The sequence below is a fragment of the Prionailurus bengalensis genome, chromosome C1 (assembly GCF_016509475.1).
Source record: "Prionailurus bengalensis isolate Pbe53 chromosome C1, Fcat_Pben_1.1_paternal_pri, whole genome shotgun sequence".
NCBI lineage: Eukaryota > Metazoa > Chordata > Mammalia > Carnivora > Felidae > Prionailurus > Prionailurus bengalensis.
Window position 1 is genome coordinate 188476028 of NC_057345.1, and position 12637 is coordinate 188488664.

The 12637-nt window shown below is 35.3% G+C and overlaps 1 protein-coding gene across 6 annotated transcripts in view; it reads right to left on the bottom strand.

The window, feature by feature from the left end:
• C2CD6 (C2 calcium dependent domain containing 6) overlaps window positions 1–12637 on the bottom strand; it is a 186049-nt gene that overhangs the window by 8308 nt on the left and 165104 nt on the right. The gene's annotated exons all lie outside the window — the stretch shown is intronic.

Consider the following 12637-nt stretch of genomic DNA (forward strand, 5'->3'; position numbering starts at 1 on the left):
AAGCGTCCGACTTCAGCCAGGTCATGATCTCACGGTCCGTGAGTTTGAGCCCCACGTCGGGCTCTGGGCTGATGGCTCAGAGCCTGGAGCCTGTTTCCGATTCTGTGTCTCCCTCTCTCTCTGCCCCTCCCCCGTTCATGCTCTGTCTCTCTCTGTCCCAAAAATAAATAAACGTTGAAAAAAAAAAAAGAAATAGAATTATCAGAACAAATGTAATCTCATTTTAAAAGGTTGTAAAACGCTTTAGATAATAAATGGCATTTGATATGATATTGGGATATATAGCACTTTCAATGATTCTTTAACCTCTAATTGCTAAATAGGTACTTAACGCTGACTAAGGAAACACTTGGTGCTAGATCAGGGTGTATAGGAGCAGGTATAGAATCACAGAACCACTGAATTTTTGTAGACGAAAGGTGCTTTAGAGATATTCCGGTCCTCCCCATTTTATACAAGATCTGAAGTTGAAGTTGGTTGCCCCAAGTTACCCAGATGATTAGTAGCCTAAATCTTAGGTGTCCTAAATTTTCCATCACACAATCAAGACTGCAGTAATGTGCATCCATACTGACAACTCATCTAGAGAAAACTTGACACCATCACTCTGAGAGTACATAGTACTACAAGCCACTTGCTGATAAACTATCTCCTTTAGACAGAATGTTCATATATACCAAGTTAATTAAAATAACATTTCAACAAATGATGTTTCCATCTGTAACACTTTTGGTTTATGTGTTAATACTAAGCAGTTAATAACACAACTTTATTCCTAAATTTTCAGCACCTTACCACTTTTGCTATTTTTAATTGCCTTAACACATTGACTAAATTATTTCTACAAGTTTCTCAATATTCCCCATTATGGTTTCTCCCTTTCAGACAAATGTGTCTAACTCTGAGTTCTTGAAATATATCTCAGACTTTTCCACACCTGTTCTTTTGCTTTTTTCTTTGCTTGAATTTCCCTTAAAAAGTTTAAATTCTAACATTTAAAATCTCATTATTTTAAATAAATTTAGTAGAAAAATTAAAAATAAATGAAATATGACAAGGAAATGGAAGAATAGTGATTATGTATGTATGTGTGTGTGTGTGTATGTATGTATATGGGTGTGTACGTACATATATATATGTAAAATCTCCTTTTTGTAAAAGACACAAAAAGTCCTCCCTAATGTAAGCATGAAAGGATGTATGAAAGGATATAAAATGCTAACATCTCTGGAGGAGAGGAAATAGGAAACTATTAACTTTTATTCTGTTTAACTCTGTATTATTATTTAGATGAACATGGAACACTACTGAATATAAAAACTCCAATACATTTATACTGGGGAGACATGCTTTAGGCATTCATCTCAGGAAGCTAGAAAAGGGCAATAAAACAAACCAATATAGGAGCTTTAAGATGATGGACTGAACGTGTGGTTCTCTTCTCTCCTACCTCCCAAGGTTCCAGTAAATTAACAGAAAATAATATTTTAAAAAGAAAAGTCTCATGGAAATACTGGAAATCAATAAGGTGAGACACAAGGATTTAGAAAGTTGAGAAAATTTAGAAAATATGAAAGAAAATGAAATTAATTGAATGAAAATCCCCATCAAGAAAATTAGAGCCTTAAACAAAAGAACTCAGGTGGGCCTGAGAAGCAATAAATTCAAGGTCAGCATATACAAAGAGAATCAGATGATGGTGTAATTGTCATAGTTATTAATTAAATAGCTGTATTCAGAACAGCTGGATCTTCTCTATCTCAGTGAATACAGAGCATATATTGTTGGAAGCATTGTCTTTCCCAGTCACTCACCCCAAACATCAAGAAAAGAAAAAAAAAACATCTTTCTAAAGAAAGTGTGCCATCTGTGTAGGTGGAGATCCTATGAGTTTTGAGCCCTGATGGGGAAGCAGAGTAGAGCTAGCTGTCACTTACATTTCCACATCAGGTAATAGAAAGGGTATAAAAAGAAAGAAAAGGAAGTTCCATCTAGGAGATTAAACACATGGGTTCTCTGGAAATGTTGTTGGGTCCCCAGCCATCCTGCCTACCCTCTTCCATCCCCATATACCCTCCAGGGAAGCCTGCTTGTTACACAGAGCATACCTATACAATTAACATATTACTTCATTCACAAATATAAAATGAGCCAACGAAGTTTACCAGATATATGAGGAAAATCAATACATGCAAGTGAAGAATTAATATGAACAGAACAAACCCTGGAGTAAATAGAGATATTTCTGAGGAATGTGAGGGGAGGGTGATCCTTGGAAAAAAATTCTAAATAGTATCTTGAGATAATCAAAAAGGTATTGATATCCACTTAGCTGTATAATAAGCATCTCAAATACAGCATATGCAAAAAAGAATTCTGGATTACTAAGACTGCTCCCCTCCCTCCCCTCCAAAACCCACACAAAACCTTGACCTTTCTCTGTCTTTTCTCACTTCAGTTAATGGTGCTACCATCTACTGAATTATTAGGCTAGTAACTTAAGTATAACTCTTTAATTTATCTCCTTCTCCATCCATATCTAATCCAGTATTAAGTCCTGTGGTTGCTGCCTTCAAAATATATCAAGTGTCCAATCACATGTCACCATCAACCCTACCACTGTAGCACAAGCCACTATCATCTCTTTGCCAAACATTACTCTTCTAACTTGTTTCTCGTTCTCTGTGACAAAGACTAATAATTGCCTTACCACAATATATATGATCTCACAAACATAATTTTTTTTAGCATTTAGGCAGAAATGTCCCCTGCTTAAAAAAAAAAGCTACATTTTCCAGTGTCCTTTGAAGACAAGGGTAACTATGTGACAAGTTTCTGGCCAACTACACATAACTGGAAGTTGTTGGGAGAATCTTCTGAGAAAGTATCTTAAAATAGAGGCAGACTCATTTGACCTAACTGACCAGCCTGCATTCCAAGTTATATGAGATAGACCTGAACTAGTCAGGCCTTCATGTATCCACCCAGCAAGGTTAAAACATGGACACACAATGATTTGCACAAAAGGTCTTCCTATGCTCTATCTAGTTCAATGAAGTTAACTGGGAACTGGGCTGACACTGCTCAAGACCAAGAGTGCTGCCATAACATAGGGGATAGAGCAAGAGTGAGTAAAAATGCCATGAAATTTCCCAATATTTTGAAGATGGCTTTTTTTTCATTGGATATTTGTTTGGTTTCCATAAACTTTGTTTTCCAGAGCTCCTATGAAGCTTGTTCAGATAGCTTCTGAATGCTTTTTCAATGTTCTTCCAGGGAACAAGAACTTGGAGCTTCTTATTCCAACATTTTGTTGCTGTAACTTTCCTTTAACATTTCTTGTGGTGTTGGTCTTCTTGCAATAAATTCTCTCAGCCTTTGCTTGCTGAAAGGGTTTCTTAACTTCTATTTTGAAAAATGCCATTACTCTTTAAAGAATTCTAGATTGGTGAGGTTTTTCCTTCCATTACTTTAAAAATGACATTCCATAGCCTTCTGCCTTGCATAGTCTCCAACATGAAGTCTGTTGTTATTTGTATATTTCTTCCCCTATAATAAATGTGCTTTCCTCTCCCATCTCCTTAAGGTTTTCTCTTTACCACTGATTCTCAGCAATGTGATTATGATATGTCTGAGAATTTTTTTAGATCTATTCTCTTTGAGGTTCACTGAGCTTCTTGGGTCTGTGGGTTTACACCTTTCATCAAATTTGAAAAACTTTTAGACATTATTTCTTCAAATACATTTTTTAAGTTTCTCCTATGAGTCTCCAATTACACGTACATTTTACCATTGTATGTATTTATTATTTTCTTACTGGATGCTGAGACTGAGAAATTTTACATTTTTGGTTGCTAGATTTTGCTTTCTTCTTTAATCTAGTATTTTACTTTATTTTGATGTACATTAATATACATAGAAACAGTTGGACTCTTTTGAAGTTTGCTTTTAAGCTTTATTGGTGTTGGCATTGTCCAAAAGCCTTTAAGGTAAGGATGACTTAGTCTCTCTACTAAGATGATAGCCTTCTATTTTCTGTCACATGTGTTATGAGTCTTTCCTCTTTGGCATATAGGAAAATGGTTTATTTCTAGATATATGAGCTCCTAGAATGTTCTACCTAACATTTTCAATGGTTCTTTTTCTTGCCTCCAGTTTTTCACTCGTCAGTGAATGAGTACTCAGTCTAGTACTCAATGACTGAAGGGGACCTCTTTCAGTTATCTGGAGATTTCTTGCTCTACATTTCCTTCCTCTCTGGTACTCTACTCCACAAATTCTGCCTCTGTCTGCCAAAGTCCAATATCCATCTCTTCAACTCAGTGAGACTTCCAAGCTCTGTTTTGGTTCTGTCTCCTTGTGCTGCTATGTAGTAAACGGGTATGACTGTATGGCTCACTTTGTCCTTTTCTCTAAGTAATCACAGTCCCATGCTGCCATCTTCCCATTGTCTGAAACTGCCTTTCCATATTTTTTTCCTGTTTTTTTTTATTGTTTAAGGCAGAAAGATAAATCATGTCCCTGTAAACTCCATCTTCACTAGAAGCAGAAATGTGACATTTACTTTTCATGGATCTACCATATACATTATTTGGTTCAGCAAAGATTAACATTTATATAATAATAATATATTATATATAACATATGTACATATATTTTAATATTATAATGTCATAAATATTGTAACAATTATAAATTAATTTTTCTTAGATTTAAAATAGACTCTATATGCTCTATAAACAAAGCATAGGAGATTTAACTAGAGCAAAACAATAGAATGTACTAGAAACCTTGACAAAGAAATGACAATATGTGAATAACAACAGCAAAAAGAAAATGGAAAGGAAAATTAAGCTATCTAAAAAATTTTTTTTAATGTTTTTATTTATTTTTGAGAGAGAGAGCATGAGTGGGGGGCGGGGGAGGGACAGGGAAACACAGAATCTGAAGCAGTCTCCAGGCTCTGAGCTGTCAGAACAGAGCCTGATGCAGGGCTTGAACTCTTGAGCCATGAGATCATGACCTGAGCCAAATTCAGACACTTAACTGACTGAGCCACCCAGTCACCCCAGAAAATGAAACTTAAAACAAATATATTTACATTGGGGCGCCTGGGTGGCTCAGTTGGTTGAGCATCTGACTTGGTTTCAGCTCAGGTCATGATCTCACAATTTGTGGATTCAAGCCCCACATCAGGCTCTGTGTTGACAGTGTGGAGACTGCTTGGGATTCTTTCTCTCAGTCTCTCTCTGTCCCTCCCCCACTCTCTCTCTCTCAAAATCAATAAATAAACATTAAAAAAACTTTTATCTTTCATAGTAGGAAATTGATAAATAATGCCTATAGTAACAAGAATTTTTCAAAAAATATTAATCAGAGCATTATAATCATTAGAAAAATTTAAAAAATAATGTCTAATAAAACTGAGAAGAAACATTGTAGAAGGAAGGTTTGAAATATTATAAATGCTCTAAATCATCTTTCAGGGTGTGATATCAACACATTCTACCTGAAGTTGATTAGCTGATAAATAATATAGAATTTGAACTACATAAGTTATAATAAAACTCACTGGAAGAATTACAAAGCAAAATGTTAAAAGTAGTTGTCTAGAGGAAGTGTGACTGATAGTGTGGTTATAGGTGGAGAAGAATGACTTTTACTTTTCATTTATACCGTTCTATGCAGACTGATTTTGGGGGGACTGTGTGGGTGTAGTTTGAACTAAAAAAAAAAGCTGAGGGGTGCCTGGGTGGCTGAGTTGGTTAACCATCTGACTTCAGCTCAGGTCATGATCTCATGGCTGGTGGGTTCAAGCCCTAGGTGAGGCTCTGTGCTGACAGTTCAGAGCCTGGAGCCTGCTTTGGATTCTGTGTCCACCTCCCTCTCTCTGCCCCTCCCCCACTCATGCTTTCTTTCTCTTTCAAAAATAAATAAACATTTAAAAAAAAGCTGAGGGGTAGGAGAACATAAAAGCTTAAACCTTATAAAAAACTACAAAGAGCATTCTTTTTAATTTTTTTTGAGAGTGCAAGTGAGCAAGTGAGTGAGGGGCAGAGCGAGAGGGAGAGAGAGAGAGAGAGAAGCAGCACTCACCCAAGGGTCATGTTTTACCCGAAGCTGGGCTTGAGCTCACTCAAAGTGAGGCTTGTGCTCACCTGAAGCAGGGCTCAGTCTGACCTGAAGCAGGGCTTGTACTCACATTTTTGTTTTGTTTTGTTTTGTTTTGTTTTGTTTTTTTAAGAGAGAGAGAAAGTTACATAGGACATTTTTCATAGGAAATTGATTAAATAATTTTTATACAGGCTCACAATGAGAGACAATAGAATCTACTAGTTTACAGCACAGATTTCAAACTCAGTCTGCCTCAGCTCAAAACCCAGGCTTACCACTTGATTTCCAGATGTTCTCAGACTAATCAGTTAGCTGCTCCATGACTTACCTTTCCCACATATATAATAAAGTAAAAATATCTACTTCACAGTATTGTTATGAGGATTAAATGAGTTAATGTATTAGGATACTAATACAGTAACTTGTGATAAAAGTATTGGCTATTATTATAAAAAAGAATGAGATCTTGCCATTTGACAATATGGATGGACCTAGAGGGTATCATGCTAAGTGAAATAAGTCAGACAGAAAAAGACAAATACTATATGATTTCACTTACATGTGGAATCTGAAAAACAAAACAAAAAAAGAAAACTAGACTCTTAAATACAGAGAAAAAACGGGTGGTTGTCAGAAGGGAGGCAGGTAGGGGGGATGGGCAAAATAGATAAAGGGAATTAAGAGGAACAATTTTCCAGTTGTAAAATACATAAGTCATTTTGTATGGGGCTGCAGAATGGAAATATAGTTAAAGGTACTACAGCAGCATTATGTGGTGATAGATGATGACCACACATCATAATGAGCATTGAATAATGTATTGAATTGTTGAATCAATATGTTGTCCATCTGAAACTAATATAACACTGTGTGTTAATTATACTTTAAATAAAAACTATTGGCTATTATTAAGATAAAAATATTTTAGCCATTTAAAGTAATGAATTTGATATACAGGTTGTACAAGCAATGTGATAACACATGAAAATTTAAGGTACAGAACAATATGACTAGTTGATCATAATAAGCAGTCTGGAAAAGTGCCAGTCGCATATAAGGATGTCTTTGCAAAACTGACTCAAGTGGGATAGGACAAATTCAATAGAGAATAATTTAAAAAATTTTTTTAATAATTAAAATATATGATTATGCATTTGCCAAAATCCATTGATCTGTACTTCACAAAGAATGAACATTAATGCACGTAAAATACAACCAAAACAATAAAAAAAAAGAATGTTAGTAGTCAAGAAATAATGCAGACATTGATAAATGAATCTAATTGTATTATAAGTGTAATTACACTGAAAGGGGTAGGAGAAAAAAGGAAGTGGCCATAGTAACTTTGGAAAATAATGTTTTGAGTGAAAACTCTAAGGCTAAAGACAAAGTAAACTGTACATAAACACTGTGCACTAGAAGGTAAATTTGTTTTTCATGAGTATGGTATAATTTAGTAATTCTGACACTGCTTTGCATTTATATTGGGGCTGAATAAATAAATAAATGAATAGTGGATGATGACAGCAGGTTTCTCACTATGGAAGAGAGAAGTTACTTTAGATACAAGCAAGAAAAGTGGGTTAGAATAACTCAGTGATACTGGCGTTAGTTCAGAGACATCAGTAGAAACTTAGAAAAATATATAGAGAGTTGGATACATACAGAAACAAGTATAAATATATCTAAATATTTGAGTTCGCATACATACATATATTAACTGTCCTCTGAGAAAGCCTAGACACAACAGCAACAAACACACACAGTTCCCAGAGCCTGGTTTCAAGTATCATTCTCCATAAAAATAACCAGGGGTCCTTGTAGAAATGGTTGATTCTAGGACTGGGGCAAGAGATATACAAGATACACCTGGAACATCTTATAGTACAAAAAGTAGGAAAGTGCTCAAAAAACAAAAGGATGGGGGCATGTCAAAGGGACACAGGACATACTGAAAGAGTTCCTAATGGCCACCCACCCACACACATATACACAATAACATCGTATTGGATTATAACCCAAAATATAAAATATATTTATTTAGCAATAAAATACCTCAAAAAGAAAGAAAGAAAGAAAGAAAGAAAGAAAGAAAGAAAGAAAGAAAAGAGAGAAGAAAAGAAAAAAGAAAGTAAGAAATTGGCTGATATAACTAGGGAGGATCTGGTTCCAGGGACTCAAGTGAGCAAGTCACTATCTCTTCATATATTTCTTGCTCTGTGTTTTTTTTTTTTAATGCATTCTTTCTTAGATCACAGCTAGCTCTTGCTATAAAAGAATAAAGATTTCTCTTAATATTCTTATATCAAATTATATGGTTATCCTGGTAGCCACAGAGACAGTATCAAGTTTGTCAACTACACCAAGGATCAGAGTTGAGGCAGGGATGATATCCTCAGTAAGGGATACTGACAGACAAAAATATGTTAACTATATGGACAACTAATATGTACACTCATGCCTCATTTTATCATGTGTTGTTTTATTGTACTTCCCAAATATTGCTTTTTTAAAATAAATTGAAGATTTGTGGAAACCTGGTGTCAAGCAAGTGTATCAGTGCCATTTTCCAAGAGCATTTGCTCATTTTGTGTCTCTGTGTTACATTTTGGTAATTCACACAATGGTTCAAACTTTTTCATTATTTTTCTACTTGTGCTGATTTGTGATCATTTATTACAACACTGAAAGCTCAGATGATGGTTAGCATTTTTTAGCAATAAAGTACTTTTAAATTAAGGTATGTGCATTTTTTAGACATAATGCTATTGCACACTTAATAAACTACAGTACAATGTAGGCATAACTTTTATATGCACTGGGAAACCAAAAAATGCATTTGACTTGCTTTACTGTGATATTCACTTTATGTGGTGGTCTGGAACCAAACCTGCAATATTTCTGAGGGTGCTTGCTGTGTTCAAATAACTGCCTATCTATTTCAACAAAAATATCAGTAGATTTTTATCTCATACCAGAAAAAAAAAAGTATAAGTGAATTAAACCCATGTAAACATAAAAAACCTGTACTAGAAAGACATCTAAGAAAATACTGACATAATCTTGGGAAGGGGAAACACCTTCTAAGAAAAATTATAAACTAACTGCCACAAAGGAAAAGGTGCCAGATTCGACAATATAAAAATTTAAAATTGCTGTAAGGACTCCAAAGAAGTTTAAAAACATAGATAACAAACAGTATTGATAACAAAGCATTGTTATTTCAAATATATAAAACGTTCTCACATATAAACACACACCCAATTTGCATATAGAGGCTGAGTCAACAGAAATACAAATGGGTAATTAACAGGTGAAAATTGTTCACTCATTAATAATCAGAAAAATGTAAATTAAAATAACAATGGAATATCATTTTTGTATGAACAACTAACAAAAACTAAAATGAACAGGGTGTGGAATAGTGAATATTTTCTTACATTTTGGGTGCAAATACAAATTAGTAAATATGGTTTAAAGGATAATCTTGCAGGATTTATGTCAAAATTAAAAACACTCATATATTTTGATCCAACAAGTCTACTTTTCATATTTATCCTATGGTATACTTGTACAGGTGAATAAAGATAATACTTACCATTTAGTAAGTGACTATTATGTTCCAAGCCCTTTAAAATTCTTTGAAATAGATGATAGTATAATCATTTTGCAGATGACAAAACTGAAACTCAGATGTAAATTGCCCAAAGTTATATGACCATGAAAGTGGAAGAATCTGCATTTGAACCTAGATATTTTTGCCTGTAAAATCCAAGGTCTTTTTACTATATCATACTAGTTCTCTTACCATCACCAAACACTGCCTTTAATTGGTAGGTAAAATCAAATTCCCCATTCCTCCCCACCTTTCTTGCATCCTGACCTTTGGGGAAATGATTTAGCATCCTGTCATTGTCAAGGTTTAAATAGAAACAAACTAAGCTGTATCTTGAAAGTCTTAATTTATGAAGGGGATCTAAAAATGTGAAGGAACTATTGAAAGACTGTCACCTGAATGAGCTATGAGTTGAAAGAGATGTTTGTTAGTCCTTTCCAATTCAGATTAGCACTCCAGAAGTTTGTCTCAAAATACTGCATTTCTTTAACACACTGTCTACCTTGGTTCATAAAAAGTCTTCTTTTAACTTCAAACAACTTCAAAGTTTATTTCCCCACAGAATTCTGAAGATTTTGTGACTTTGTGAAGCAATTACCTTAGACTTTTATGAATTTGTTCTAGAATTCTGATGTCTTCAATTTACAAGCTTATTGCCCTAGGCGATAGATTCTTTCAAACTTCTAAATCTGTTAATCATACATAACCTGTTTTATGGCTTACCAACTGAATTTATCTTGTTCAGTTTATCTGTTGTATATACAGGTTTGACTACCATCCTTAAGGACAATATTTAAGGTAAGTTTTCCTTTTCTTTATAAAAATTCAACTCTTTATTTTGAAATACTGTAGATTCCCATGAGTTGTAAGAAATAATAGAGAGAACTCAAACCCTTTATTTAGTTTCTCTCAATAGTAACATCTTACAAAACTGTAGTAGAATATCATAACCAGGATATTGACATTATACAGTCAAGATGCAGAACATTTCCACAAGAATCCATAAAGTCCTTTTATAGTCAGTCACATCCATTTCTTTCCTGCCCCCACTCCGTATTTAATGCCTAGGAACCACTAATCTGTTCATTTGTATGGTTTTGTAATTTCAAAAATATTATATAAATGGAGTCATACAGTGTATAACATTTTGGAATTGGCTGTTTTCAGTCAGAATAATTCTCTGGAGATTCATCCAAGTTGTATATATCAATACTTTGTTCCTTTTAATTACTGTTATTCCATGGTATGGATGTACCACAGTTTATTTAGCCATTCACTAATTGAAGGACAATCTGGGTTGTTTCACTTTTTGGCTATTATGAATAAGGCTGCTATGAATATTTGTGTTTATATTTTTCTGTGAATATAAGAATTTGTCTGGGATAAATGCTCAAGAGTGCAATTCTTGGGTTTCATGGCAGTTGCATAGTTTTTTGACAAACTACCAAACTATTTTCAGGTGTGGCTGTAAAATGCTTAATTCCCATGAGCAATTTCTCAACATTTCACCAGTATTTGATTTTATTATTGTTTCTTATTTTAGGCATGAGACTTAGGTCAGAGTTTGGTTTTGTTTCCCAACAGATGTCCAGTTGCTCCAACACCACTTGGTGAAAGGCTATCTTTCCTCCATTGAATTGCTTTTGCATAACTGTCAAAAATCAGACATGTTTTTGTGGGTCTATTTCTGGCATATTTATTCTGTTTCATTGATATTTGTGTCTCTCTCAGCTCTAATAGCACACTGTCTTAATTTGTGGTTATTGTAACTCTATAGTAGGACTTAGCATCAGTTAAAAAGATACCCCTTACTTTAACCTTCTTTTTAAAGATAACTTTAGCTATGCTAGCCCTGTGCCTTTCTACATATATTTTAGAATGACCTTGTCTATGTTTACAAAGAGGTGGAGTTCAGATAGAAATTGTATTAAATCAGGAGAGGTGTAGAAGATGGTAGCAGAGTAGGAAGACCCTAGGCTCATCTCGTCATGTGAACACAACTAGATAACTATTAAAAAATCCTAATTAGGGGTTTCTTCATGTGACTCTTGATCCTGGGGCTGTGAATTGGAGACCCATGTTTGGTGTCGAAATTACTTAAAAAATAAAATTTTTTAAAAATCATCCTAAATACCTCAGAAATCACCCTGAAGACTGACAGAACAAACTATACAACTAAAGGGAGATAAGAGGCCACATTGAAGAAGGCAGGAAGTGTGTAGACATGGTTTAGAGGAGAAATGGATCATGGGTACTGCAGAGGGGAGGGAGCCATAGTTGCAGAGAAGGCTGAGAGAGAGTATGGCACATAGGGGATCACACAAGGAGAACATTTCCTCAAAGCCACTGGCTGGGAAAAAGAGAGGGGCTGATTTTTGTGAGTCTGCCACCAGCGTGGCTTAAAGCTTAGAGTTTTAAAGGTCAGTCAGCTTGGCTGGGATAGAGCACTGAGGGCACTGCCCATCTCCTGGAGAGAAGGGCCCAAATAACCTGGGGGCAGACAGCATGGAAGCAAAGATTTGAAGAACACCTCGGGCACACAAGGGGGGAGATTATTTGCTCTTCTTGGAGTCAGCCCCTGAGAGGTAGCATGTGGGAGGATCTCTCTCCATGGACAAAGAAACTGGCTGGAGCCATTTCCCTCCCCACCTCTCAGCATAATCACAGTCACCTGGGAGAAGCAATCCAGCATTGACACAGGCTGCCTAACTTGCTTACACCAAGTTCTATACCTCTGCTCTCTGGCAGAACTTCCCTTCTCAGTCAAGCTTGCCTCAGTCCCAGTGCAGTGAGCCCCACCCCGGAAACCAGCAAAACCCCTACCCACACCACATTCCCAAACAAAGAGTTCTGTAGGGCTTCAGTTCTAGTGAAAGAACTATCAGGTCTCATTTAACAAGTAGAACA